The sequence below is a fragment of the Elephantulus edwardii genome, unplaced genomic scaffold (genome assembly GCF_000299155.1).
Source record: "Elephantulus edwardii isolate Elephantulus edwardi_28Jun2011 unplaced genomic scaffold, EleEdw1.0 scaffold00008, whole genome shotgun sequence".
In the NCBI taxonomy this organism is placed as follows: domain Eukaryota; kingdom Metazoa; phylum Chordata; class Mammalia; order Macroscelidea; family Macroscelididae; genus Elephantulus; species Elephantulus edwardii.
Window position 1 is genome coordinate 18,149,129 of NW_006399758.1, and position 12,737 is coordinate 18,161,865.

The following is a 12,737-nucleotide window of genomic DNA, read 5'->3' on the forward strand; positions in this document are numbered from 1 at the left end:
CGCGGGGGCGGAGCCGCTGATGGGAAGGAGACGGCGCGAGGGGATTGGCCGGAGCCCGGGGGAGGGGCGGGGTCAGGTAAATAGAGCTCGCAGTGGTCACAGCCCACTTGCGGGCGCTGGCTTGGGGCCCACCCCCCTACCCTCGCCGCCGAACTCGGTGGGGCGGCGTGGGTCCAGTTCTCTGACCAAGCTAATGTTATCGATTGTCACCATTTTTACCACCAGATAAGGAAATCCTGGTGATGTCCTTATCTGTCACTTTTATTTTGTTTTTCAAAACTGCAGGTGTACGGTTTCCAGATTTTCCTTTTGAATATCTTTCCACTCCACTTTCATACCCTTGGGTCGGATAGAATTTACCAGAGGGCTGCTTTCTGGTCTTCGCCTACTAGAAAGGCTTCTCATATGCTCAAGGTGAGGGGTACAAGTTTCCGACTACGCAGGATGCGAATTGAAAGGCAGACAACGTTTTGATCTTCTGCAGGCAAAGGTATTTTGGGTTTATAAAGCTGAAACTTGCCTGAAATTGGAGTGAAAATTTTGCCTACTTTTCCTGCGGTGAGTGATTTCCATTCCGTGGAAATTTCCATGGAATGTTAGCTCTGTGTGCTGCCAACCTAAAGATACGAGGTTCTAATACACCAGCTGCTCTGGGTAAGATCGATTCTTCCATGAGATTTTACTGCCTCTGAAAACCTACTGGAGGGTCAGCTATGAGCCAATTCCGATTCACTGATAAATGACAATAATATATATCATCCTCTCACCACAAATATATCAATAATAGATATAATCATTAGGAAAACCGTGTGCCGTCGAGTCGCCTGCGATTCATGGCGACCCTATGTATAACAGCCCTAAACCCTGCTCTATCCTGTGCCAACATTACTGTCTCTAACACATCTACCCTCATTACCCTAGATGGAATCAATCCATCTCATAGAGGGTCTTCCTCTCCTGCCCTGTCCCTCCACCATCCCGAGAATGACGTCCCTCTCCAAGAACTGGTCCCTTCTTGCAACATGTCCAAAGTATGTCAGAAGAGAAGCTTCAGAATCCTTGCCTCCAAGGAGCAGCCTGGTTTAACCCTCTCCAGGCTGAACCTCTTTGTTTTCTTAGCAGTCCATGACATATTGAGTACTCTTCTCCAACACCACAGCTCAAAGGCATCAATTCTCCTGTCATCCCTAGTCATTTTCCATCTCTCTGATGCATAGAAAGTGATTGCAAAGACCATAGCCTGTATCAGGAGCACTTAGTCTCCAGACTGACATTGTTGCTCTTCAGTATGTTGGAGAGGTCTCTAACAGCAGACTTTCCCATTGCAATACGTCTTTTAATTTTCTGGCTGCTGGTGCCAAGAGTGTTGATTGTGGACCCAAGCAAACTAAAGCTGTTGACTATCTCAACAATAAAAATTAAAAAGAATAAATAAAGTATACCAGTATTAGTACTTTCTGTCATATCTGGCCTCTCATCAGCCTACATGGTAGGCAGCTTTGTGGTCATTCAGCCTAAAGATTATTGGGGAAGGAAAGTTGAGCATACAGGATTTATTCAAGAAATGCACCAGTTCTGCCAACATTTATCAGAAGCTGCATTTTGAAAAGCTATTCCAGAACTGAAAATGTCAAGGGTTTTTTTAAGAGGAAAATGGAACTTAAAAGCTTACACCTCTTGCTCTCTCAAAAAAATTTGGTTGACCTGTATATTGAGTATAAGGCTTTGACTTCAACCAGAACAAAAGTCCAACATCTGTCATTTTTATTTACTTAGGCTTCTTTTTAAAAATTTAAGCAAGTTAACATTTAACTACAAGGGCAGTATGACTCTAGAAGTCATTATATGCAGCAATGAAGGAATGAAAACCCAAAATCCCTGTAAATGTTCATTAAAACTAATAAAATTTAATAACAATTAAAAAAAAGAAGTCATTATATTGAGTAAAAAATAAGTCATTCCCAAAAGTGTCATTGTTGTTTGTTGTTATGGGCCATCGATTCACCTGCAACTCATAGCGACCTTGTGTGCATTAACTCAAAACTCTGCCCTATCCTAAACCAATTTCATTTTGTCTGACAGACGTAATCCCTTTTCTCCAGGAACTGAGTCAATCCATCTCATCCTAGGTCTTCTTCTACTGTGCTATGCCTCCATCCGTCCTTCTCCAAAGAATGGTCCCTCTTGGCCATGTGCCCAAAGTAATGTGAGATGGAGCTTCAAAATCTCTGCCTCCAGGGAGCAGATTGGTTTCACCCTCTCCAAGACAGACCTGTTTGTTCTCCTGGCAGTCCACAGTATTTTCAACACTCTTCTCCAGCATCACAATTCAAAGGCATTAATCCTTCTTCTATCATCTTTAGTTATTGTCCAGCTTTCTATGAGACTACTATTATAAAAAGTCAAGAATAAAAGGAAACATTGTTTGGTGGTTACCAGGGATGTGACAGGAAAGAGAGGATAATCACTAACCATGTAATAGGATAGACCAGTATTAATTCTGGTAACCCCAAAATCAATTAAACCCACTGTCATTGAGTTGGTTATGACTCATAGCAACCCTATATAATGTTTACAAGAGGCTATAATTTAGAAGTGAGAAGATTGTCCATTTTTCTACCAGGGTAGATTCAAACTGCTAACCTTTTGTTAGCAACACAATATATAACCAACTACACCACCTAAAACTTGCTGCCTTCGAGTGGATTCCAACTTAGAATAGCCTTCCATTGGATTTGGAAGGTTTATGTTTGTTTTTTCACCCCCTCCCACTTCCCACCAAATTCTGCCACCCCATGATTTCCTTCCTTCCCATCCTCAGCCCCCCTTTCCCTATCCCCTCTCTCTTTGGATATCCATACACATTTTACTGATTATCCTTCTGCTTTTACAATAATGATCTTATACAGTATTTGTCCTTATGAGCCTGAGTTAGTTCACTAAACATGTTTTCTAGTCTCTCCCATGTTATATAGTATTTTTCTAAGTCATTGTTCCTGAATACTGCGTAGTATCCCATCATGTGAATGAACCACAGTTTCTCAATCCAGTCATTTATTGGTGAACATTTTCACTGTTTCCATGTTCTCATTATTGTGAATAATGCTGCTATAAACATCAATATACAAATCTCCATTTGTATCTCAGTTCTGTTTTCTTTGGAGTATATTCCTAGCTGGATCATATGGAATTTCTATGTTCAGCTTTTTTATTAAATGCCAAACTGCCTTCTAGAGTCATCGTGCCATTTTACAATCCCATGAACAGTGTATGAGAGTTCCAATCTCTCCGCATCCTTTCCAACATTTATTGCTTGCTGTCCTATTAAATTTGCCACTGCTACTGGGATGAGATGGTATCTCATTGTAGTTTTAATTTCAATCTCTTATTGCTGATTATTTTGAGCATTTCATCATCTGTCTGTTGGCCATCCAAATGCCTTGCTTCATGAAAAGTCTTTCCATATCTTTTGCCCATTTTGTAATTAAATTATCAGACTTTTTCTTTTGGAGACCTGTAGTATTCTGTAAATGTTCATTAAGAGACCCTTGTCTGCAATGTCATTGCCAAATTTTTCCCCCAGTCAGTTGATTTTCTTTTCACCTTAATGTGAAAAGTTTTTTATGCCATTGGATTTTCAAGACTGTAATGTTAATGGGTGTCCAGGAGATGCTAAACCTTTGGTTTAGCAGTGCAACACAATGTTTGTGCCATTTGAGTTCCTTAATTCTGGTGACAGGAAAGGCAATATGCAGTATGGGAAAAGTAGGGATAGTGTCACCAAAGCAAAAGAAGATATTAGACAGGATGCTTGGATGAAGATTAACTAGTGGCAATGGTACAACTAGTCTGGAAAGCAGTTTGGCACTTCCTCAAAAAACTGAACATAGAAATTCCAAAAGACTATTCCAGCTATTGCACTGCTTGGAATATACCAAGAGAATGAGAATTGAGGCATGAATACTTGACTACCCATGTTCGTGACTTGAGAGCATTATGCTAAGTGAACTAACTCAGCCCCATAAGGATAAATACTGTATAGCCACATTATTGTAGAATGAGTATGAGGATCCAAGGGAGGGGAGGGTGTAGTTGAGGGGGGCAGTTAATCATAAGGTCACACTATTTGATGGGAGGACTGGTAGCGAAGGAAATGGGAAAGATCTAATGTAAAAAATAGTATGCAAATTTTGTAAGTAAAACATTATAACATTTTTTTTAAAATAGTAACAGCCCTTCAAACCTGAAGGCATGAGGTTTGAGGCCCCCAGCTGCTCTGCAGCAGAAGGATGGGAAATCCCCTCCTGGGTGATTAACTGATTCAAGCCAGAGACTTCAATCACCTGCTATGCATTTGAGACCTGGACGGTGAATAATGATGCAAGGAAACAAATTGATGCATTTGAGCTGTGGTATTGGAAAAGAGGGCTAAATATCCCATGCACTGCCAAAAAACCAAACAGATATGTTTTGGACGGAGTGCAACCAGGATGTTTCTTGGAGGCAAATATGGTGAAGATTTGTTTCACATATTTTTGTCATGTTGGGTAAGGCTATTCTTTGGAAAACTCTCAACAAGATGAATTAATACAGTGCCTGTGACAATGTTCTCAAACATAATTGAGGATGATTAAGTATGGTACAAGACGGGACAGAGTTCAGATCTATTGTTTGATAGCACTTAACAGCATAGTAAATACTATAATATAAAATCCTCCAATGACAGTGGTAAATAATAATTTGTGAATGGATACATAAATAGATACTGGAGCACGTGAGGGACAGAATTATGAAAAGTTCTTAGACATAACTAAACAATTTGTGGGACTGAACTACTCATCTTAAAGGCTAAAAAATGGACTTAGGGGATATTTCAATCAGTTGACATGAGATTGTTCATAAAGATCATGTTCTGCATCCTATTTTGATAAACAGTGTCTGCAAAAGAGCTTTCAAAAAGATACAACTATTGGCAGAGTAAAGAGAAGAAAACGAGACACTGAGAGTAGCAATTTGTTCGAAAGACTAATGAGCCAATGGCCTAGACCGGAAAAACTAGATGGTACCCAGCTACCATTACCAACAGCTCTGACTGGAAACACAGTAGAAAATCCCAGTGAGGGTGGTTGAAAAATGTGAAACAAATTCAAATTCATTTAAAAGAGCAGACTTACTGGTTTGATATGGTCTGGAGGAATCCCCTAAAACTGTTGTCCTAAGTCACCCTTCCAACTTGGAACTGAAACCACTCCCAGAGGACGACCTTCAACCAAATAATAGGCTGGCCTGTAAAATAAGCAGTAACTCCATGAAGACTGTGCTGCAGAGAGTCATCAACTATATAAGATCAAAGAGACATTTGCCCAAGAGCAAAGATGAGAAGGCAGGGAAGGGCAGGGAAACTAGAAGAAACTAGGAACCGCAGTGGAAACAGGGAGAGCTCTGACACAGAGTGGGAAAGGCACCAATGTCGCAAAACAACCTGTGTATCAATTGTTTAATGGAAAATTTACTGGGTAAACTTTCACCAGGAGCCTTCAAATATGCACGTGGGCGTGCATGCGTGCACACACACACACACACACACACACACAGGAGCAATAGATTGCCATCTTTCATGTCCATAAGACGGATGTTCATGTTCCCTGAGAACATCCTAATGTAAAATGTGATCATAAAGTAAAGAAAGATACTTTAAAATACACTCAGTTACTATGTGGCTTTAATATCAAAACATACTTGTCTCTGTTTTTCATCCTATTGTCAGGTGATTTTCCTCTTATTGCACAACACGATGTGTCTTTAAATGTGTTGTGGAGGTTCTTGGTAACCACAGAATCCTCAGAGGTATATTCACTGAGTTATTAAAATCCACCTATGCCATTGAAAGAAAAAAGCTCATTGAAAAAGTTTCCAAGTATATTTTCTTTTACAGATCTTCATCCTTATTTATCTTAGAAGATTTCTCTAGAAATCTGGGTTTGCCCCTGGAGGTTTACTTTGTTTAATTGTTCTCCCTAAGGATGTGAGTGACACCAGATGACCCAATAAATAACGCATTATGGCATCATCAGAGTTAACAAACTGCCATGACAAGCAAAAACAAGGAAGAAGAAAGATTCTAGGATTCCTGATAACTCCTCATAACAGAAACAGCATCTGATCCCTTGGGTTTCTTATTGTGAAAGAAGAATGTTCTATGAAAGAAGACATTATCCTCAGTCATATCTTTCCTAAACCAATTGCCAATGCATCAATTCTTCTTATGGTAATCCCATGTATATTAGAGTATGTTACATTCTTAAGGGTTTTCAATGGCCTGTGTTATTTCAGAGGGAAATTGCTAGTCCTTTATTCTGAGGTGAAGATTATTAGTAGGCTTTTCCTCAGGATGGATTCAAACTACCAACCTTTTTGTTAATAGTTGAACACTCAACTGTTTATGCCATCCCGGCACCCCCGCGAAATATTAAATAGTAAATAATTATCTATCTTCTCTATTCTTGCATTAATATGTAATAGAAAGATGCTAGTTAATACAGCACCTAAAACGATAACTTTCAGAGGGAGGTAGACTCTATCTCCAAGGAACATGAGCAAAAGACACCGTGTCAGACCACCCTGCCAACTTTAGGAGAAGAGAAGAGAACCTCTAGCAACACCACTGTGAGGCTGATTATCATCAGATGGAGGCCAGCCTTGCCTCCCTTCACATCTTCTCTGCTGGTTTCAATATTCAGTGCAGAACTCATAGACCATACTCAGGATTATTTCTCGAGGAAATACCAGGTTACATGCAGTACAGTGTCAGGATCAACTTGAAAGTAAGAGGAACAATGTATGAGTTGAGTACAGTTTGTTGTACGGAACAGCTTCTCAGCTGTGTTCAACAGCAGGCCCATCAGCCCTCAATTCTTGGTTTTTGTCTTCTCCTGGCTTTTGTCTTGCTCAGGCAAGGGTTAAAAGCTCATTAGCTCCACTGACAAGTGTGCAGAGGCTCTACACTCCCCCAGTAAATGTCCTTACCATAGACACTCAGCTTTCACTCCATACAACAGCAAGCATAGCCCTCCAGTTGAGTGCTTCTCTCATCCCATGCTGTCTTCAGTGTTACAATTCTCTCTCCTGAAGATCTTCACCCTGAAACCCACAGCGTCCCTTTTCAGCAGGAAGTAGCTAAGAGAATACGCCATCCCCTTTTCCTTATGACTCAGGGTGAAGTCTCTCTCAGGGAGGAGTGATAGGGAATGGCAAAGGACACACTGACAAAGAAGATTAATCAGAACTGGCTTTGACAAGCACTGTGGCATTTGGACAAGATCAAACTGGGAGGAGGGTAGAGAGAATAGTGCAACAATGAATGAGTGGAAGCCCAAAATCTCTGTAAATGTTTATGAAAATTAATAAAATATAATTATAGAAAAAAAAACAAAACAACAATTCTCTCTCCTTCCTGAGTCTAGAGGTTCTCAGCACAGGGACTCTGGGTTCAAAGGATGAGCTCCACTCCTAGTTCCTTCTCTTGACTGTTAGTGAGATCCCCCTCTCAGCCTCTGAGACTGGCTCCCTTTAAGCCTAGTGGAAAGGTGAAACTGATGAATCCCCTACAAGATTCCCATGCACATTATTTGCATGGTCTCTGGAAAATGACTAAGGAAGTCAGAAGAAGAATTGATGCCTTCGAATTGTGGTGCTGGAAAAGAGTCTTGAATATACCATGGGCTGCCAAGAAAACAAATAGGTCTTTCTTAGAGAGGGTGAAACCAAGTTTCACCTTGGAGGCTAGGATTTTGAAACTCTGTCTCACATACTTTGGACATGTGGACAGGAAAAACCAGTCCTTGGAGAAGGACATCATGCTTGGAAGGGTGGAGGGACAGTGCAGGAGAGGAAGACCCCAGATGAGGTAGATTGATAACAGTAACTAGGGCAATGGAGGTAGGTGTGGTGGAATCAGTGAGACTGGCTCAGGACAGGGCAGACTTCAGAACTGCAGTACATAGGGTCACTTTGAGTCGCAAATGACTCAATAGCACATAACAATGACATCTATAGGATCGTTACATACATTTAGTAAAACCTGATAAACTTTTAATCATACATTGCTCAAAGACTCTTTGCATTCAATGAGTTTTCAGAGTGGAACTTACAAGTAGATAGACAAAAGTTATAACTGACAAACTAGAAGTAGAAGAGGAAGTGAGGCTTTCACAAACCCAGAGTGAAGTTAGTACAATCACTTTGGAAAGCAGTTAAGTGACAGTGAAGTTAAAGTTTCCAATGCCCTTAAAGAATTTCCAATTGCATAGTTTATGAAGAAGGATATTTAAGAGACATATTAAACAAATGTAATATGTCAACTTTGGATCTCAGTTGTAAAATGTCAACTGTAAAAAAGATATTTTTCATATGGTTTTTATTGGCTTTCATTCAATCACACATTTGTCTTATAACATCAAATATATTCATACAATATAATTATTTACCTCATCTTATCAAAATGTCACTGTCCCCACCCTTTCTCTCTACTTCAAAAGACATTTTTTAAGTGGAAGCATATAAACATAGAATAGATAATATTATATTCATATTTTAAAATTTTTATTAGATTTTATAGTGGTGTTAATTTTTTCATTTCCACAGCAATTAGAAATGACCATAAGTTTGAAAGAGGTGATTCTCCCCCATTTCCTTCACCTCTATTTCTCTGGAAGAAAAATGATCAGGTCCCTTATAAATTGTGTATGCCCATGGTCTTCACTTCTAGGATAAATGCAAAGCATGAGTCACAAAGAAGTCTATTAACAGCTGGAATCTATGATGCCAAAGAGGATGAAATATGGATAAGCAGATAGTCTAGTAACATGAAAAGCCTGGAAAGGGACCATGAGGTAAATGCTGCAGGATTGATGATGTCATGGAGCTTATGAATGACAGAATTTTCATGCTTCATTAAACTGGAGCATCAGGGGCCTGTCCAGAGAGGATATGCTTGTTAAATCATGAACAAGCAGAGTTAACAAGTCTCTGCTTGTATTTATGTCTTCACAGAGTCGTTTGTTCTTCGTTTCCTCACAAGTGACCTCTCTAGAGAAATGGGCAGTTCAGCAGCATGAAGGTTGTTTTAATTGGAACAGGCACCCAACTAGAGGCCCAAGGCTTATGTTCTTATCCATTCTGTGAAGGTCAAATATGGGCCAGACTCTTCAATTCTCTGGCGCTACTTTCTTACCAATAAAATATTAAGGCTCAAAAGACAAAACAATTTTTTTTCCTTAGCGATAAAATTAGTAAGGCAGACTGCCTAATCTTTAAACTTTCTTCCAGATTTCAAATGCCATGAAAATATTAAAAAGAATAAAGGTTAATGTATTGACAACAGTAACAAATATTAAGAACAGTCACTGAGGCTGCGAAACATATTCAGGATTCAGTTCCTTGGTTTGAAAGTTGAGGGTCATATTTTCACAGATATCTTTGTTGTTCTAAATATTTAGTAGTTAACGTTCTATCTCCTAATTCTATGTGTACTACCCAAGGTGTTATATAAGCTGGAAAGCACCCATCCAAGGCACAACTGGTCTCCATTGGCCTGGAGCAAAACCAGAGAGTTGGTAATAAGAGGAAGAAATAGAAAGTGTGACTAACTGCCTCCATAAACAATTGCTTCCTTTGGCGTGGGGCGTCAAGAACTGAATGGTGTCCAGCTACTTACTATTCATGAAGATTTTTATTAAAGATTCTATAGAAGAGTCCTGATTAAAAGGGAGAGGTGCAGAACAAAACTTCAAATTATAATGGACTACAGATTTCTTGGAATAAAAAAATTTGGATGAACCTCATTACTGTTGCTCTGAGATAATCTTTAAGCCTTAATTAAAAATATCACCTGAAGTCTTCTTAAAACCAAATAGTACTTTAGCTTAAGTAGGGTTTTTTTTTAAAAAAAAAAAAGCCTGCCATAAATATACTATTTCAAGGTGTACTTACATGAGATCATAATGACAGCAGAAATTCAGAAGTTTAGATAGGAATCTGAATAGTTATGGCAGCTTACTGACAAAAATTAGAAATGTAACAACTTTGAAAGATATTATCAGGTGACTGAAGTCAATCAGAAGAAACATTCAGAAAATTGCCAATCATATGACAATGGTAGAAGCAGCAACATATGCCTGAACAGAGTGGGAGCTGAAATCAGTTTGGGTATATGAAGTCAGATCTCTTGCTCTCTAAGAGAAAGCTGATATAAGTTTTCTGAAGGCAAGAAGAAACATCACATGATTAGTGTATCATTAGACCATGGTGCTATTCATTCCTTGGCTGCTAAACATGAAAAATGAGGTGGCCAAGGTTACAGCAGCTGGAAAAGAAGTTATGATTGTTGGGATTGGAGATAAAAATCAGAGGCATACCGCATAGGACTCATTCTGACTAATTTCTGGTGAAGCTGCCTACTTTAAGAGATGCATCAATTATTGCCCTTGAATTGCTGAACTCTGGCTATGAAATTCCTGGAGGATCTTTCATCTTTAATCAATTTAGGTCTGTCATCTCCTATAACACTGATGAAAAGCCCATATTTTCCTTAATACCATTGCAAGTGCTGAAAGCATGAGTATATATGATGATATTGATACTGATGTGTTGCAAAATTGCCAAGAATACAATCTGGCAAACATCATTTGCTCCTTTCTGCAGGAGTCCACAACTAGTGAGCTAAGTGCAAGGATGACGGCTGTGGACAATGCTAGCAGTAATGCCTCTGAGGTGATCAACACACTGACTTTGACAATCAGTCATACTCATCAAGCTGTCATCACAAGAGTGTTGATTGAAATCATCTCTGATGCTGCAGCCCTGCATTAATGAAAATCAAGTGTCATCCTCATATGAGATGTAAAGAAGTGAAGTTAAGCCAGCTCATTCCATTATGTTGAATGTTGTTCTTGTTAGAAGCATTGTGTGTTCATTTTTCAAATTACTAAAGACAGCAAGATATTTGTAAATTGTCTTACAATAAATTATTTTAAAATTTTAAAAAAAGATTAGATAGGAATCTTAGGATGCAAAACTTTATAGTAATGAAGGAAGAGCAGATTAGGAAAGGAGTGAGTGCTGCACAACTCAAGGAATGTAATCAGTGTTATTAATCTGTAACCTGAATTGATCTGAAACCTGAATTGGTGCATGCTTTTGCTGTGTGTATTCTCTACAACAACAAAAATCAATTATGAAAGATTTCTTACCTTAAAAATAAAAGTTCAAAATTATGTCCTACACAAACAACGGGCTCCTCTAACTTGAGATCAGAAGAATAGTGCCTGCCTAGAACAACTCTTTTTAAAAAAATTTTATTTCTTATTGTCTACTGTCAAATCAGCCAACTGGCACAGGAGGACATTGCCCCTCCTTCTTCAGCACAGCATCTGATGGATTCAAACCACACACCTTTGGGATTGCAGTAAAGTTTCCTGCCCCTAGGCCACCTGAGCTCCCCAGAACAACTCTTCAGACTATTCCTCTAACATACCCTTTGAACTTGTCATTAAAGTCACTTTTGGAAGACACATTTCAGTCAAATGATAGTTTGGTTTATAAAAGTATCACTTGGGAGTAAAGTGTCCTGTAAAACTCAATTATATCCATTCCATAGATAAAAACATCCAATTTACTTATAACCTGTACTCACAAACCAACCCCTGAAAAGGCTTATTAGAATACAAATTAAAGGTACATAGAATTATTCATAATGATAAATGGATAAATAGGTAGATTAATGGATACTACAATGCACATCAAAACGTTATTATGTTGAACATGTTTTACTGTATAGGAAAGTGTTTCTTTAATGTTTTGTAGGTACAAATGTTATTACTGTTTTTATGTACTATGGAGTTTGAACTGACTCATAGCTGACCCTCCAGTGGGTTTTCAGAGGTAGTAAATCACACAGGAGGAGACTGCACATCTTTCTCCCAAAGAGCAGCTGGTGGATTTGAACCAGTATTCATATGGGTTGGCAGTGCAATTCCTTACCACTGGGGCACCAGAACTCCTTCTACACAAATAGTACACTATATATTATATACTGAGACAAACATTTGGGTAATTGATATTAGATACCAACCACAACTAACTGTTCAAATTTAGATTAAAAACAAATTTAAGAATGGAAATTTCCAGGGAGCTCTGGTGGCCTAGTGGCAAGAAGCTGCACTGCAATCCCAGAGGCACCTAGGTTCAAATCTACCAGATGCTCTGCTGGAGAAGGATGTATAATTTCCTCTTGTACCACTCAGATCCAATTTGTTGGTACACACACAAAAAATAATAAAATAATTTTTTTAAAAAAAGAATGGAAATTTTCTTTACGTTCATTTGTAGTCTGGACTAACTAATTTGTAATCTGGACTAACTGTTCTTAATCTGGCCTTTCTAGCTAGTTATGATGGTCTTGTGACCCCCACAAAATGATTAGATGAGACTATATAAATTAGGTAACTCACAAAGGAAACATCCAAAAAAGATAGATACTGGGGTGGGGGGAGGGGGAGAATGGTCTACCCTGAAAAATTTCAGAAGTAGAAAATGACAACGAGCCAATGATGATGAGGGAATAAGCTCAATCTGCACTGAAGAAATTGGTAAAAAATATGGCCCCAGGAATTGCTGGAATACCAATTAACATGTTTCATCTAAAGATGCAGTCCTAGACATACTCACCAGTCTGTACC

General features: G+C 38.9%; 1 pseudogene; it reads left to right on the forward strand.

The window, feature by feature from the left end:
* The first annotated feature begins 8,864 nt into the window (after positions 1-8,864).
* Positions 8,865-10,869, forward strand: LOC102865317 (annotated as a pseudogene).
* Positions 10,870-12,737: the final 1,868 nt, after the last annotated feature.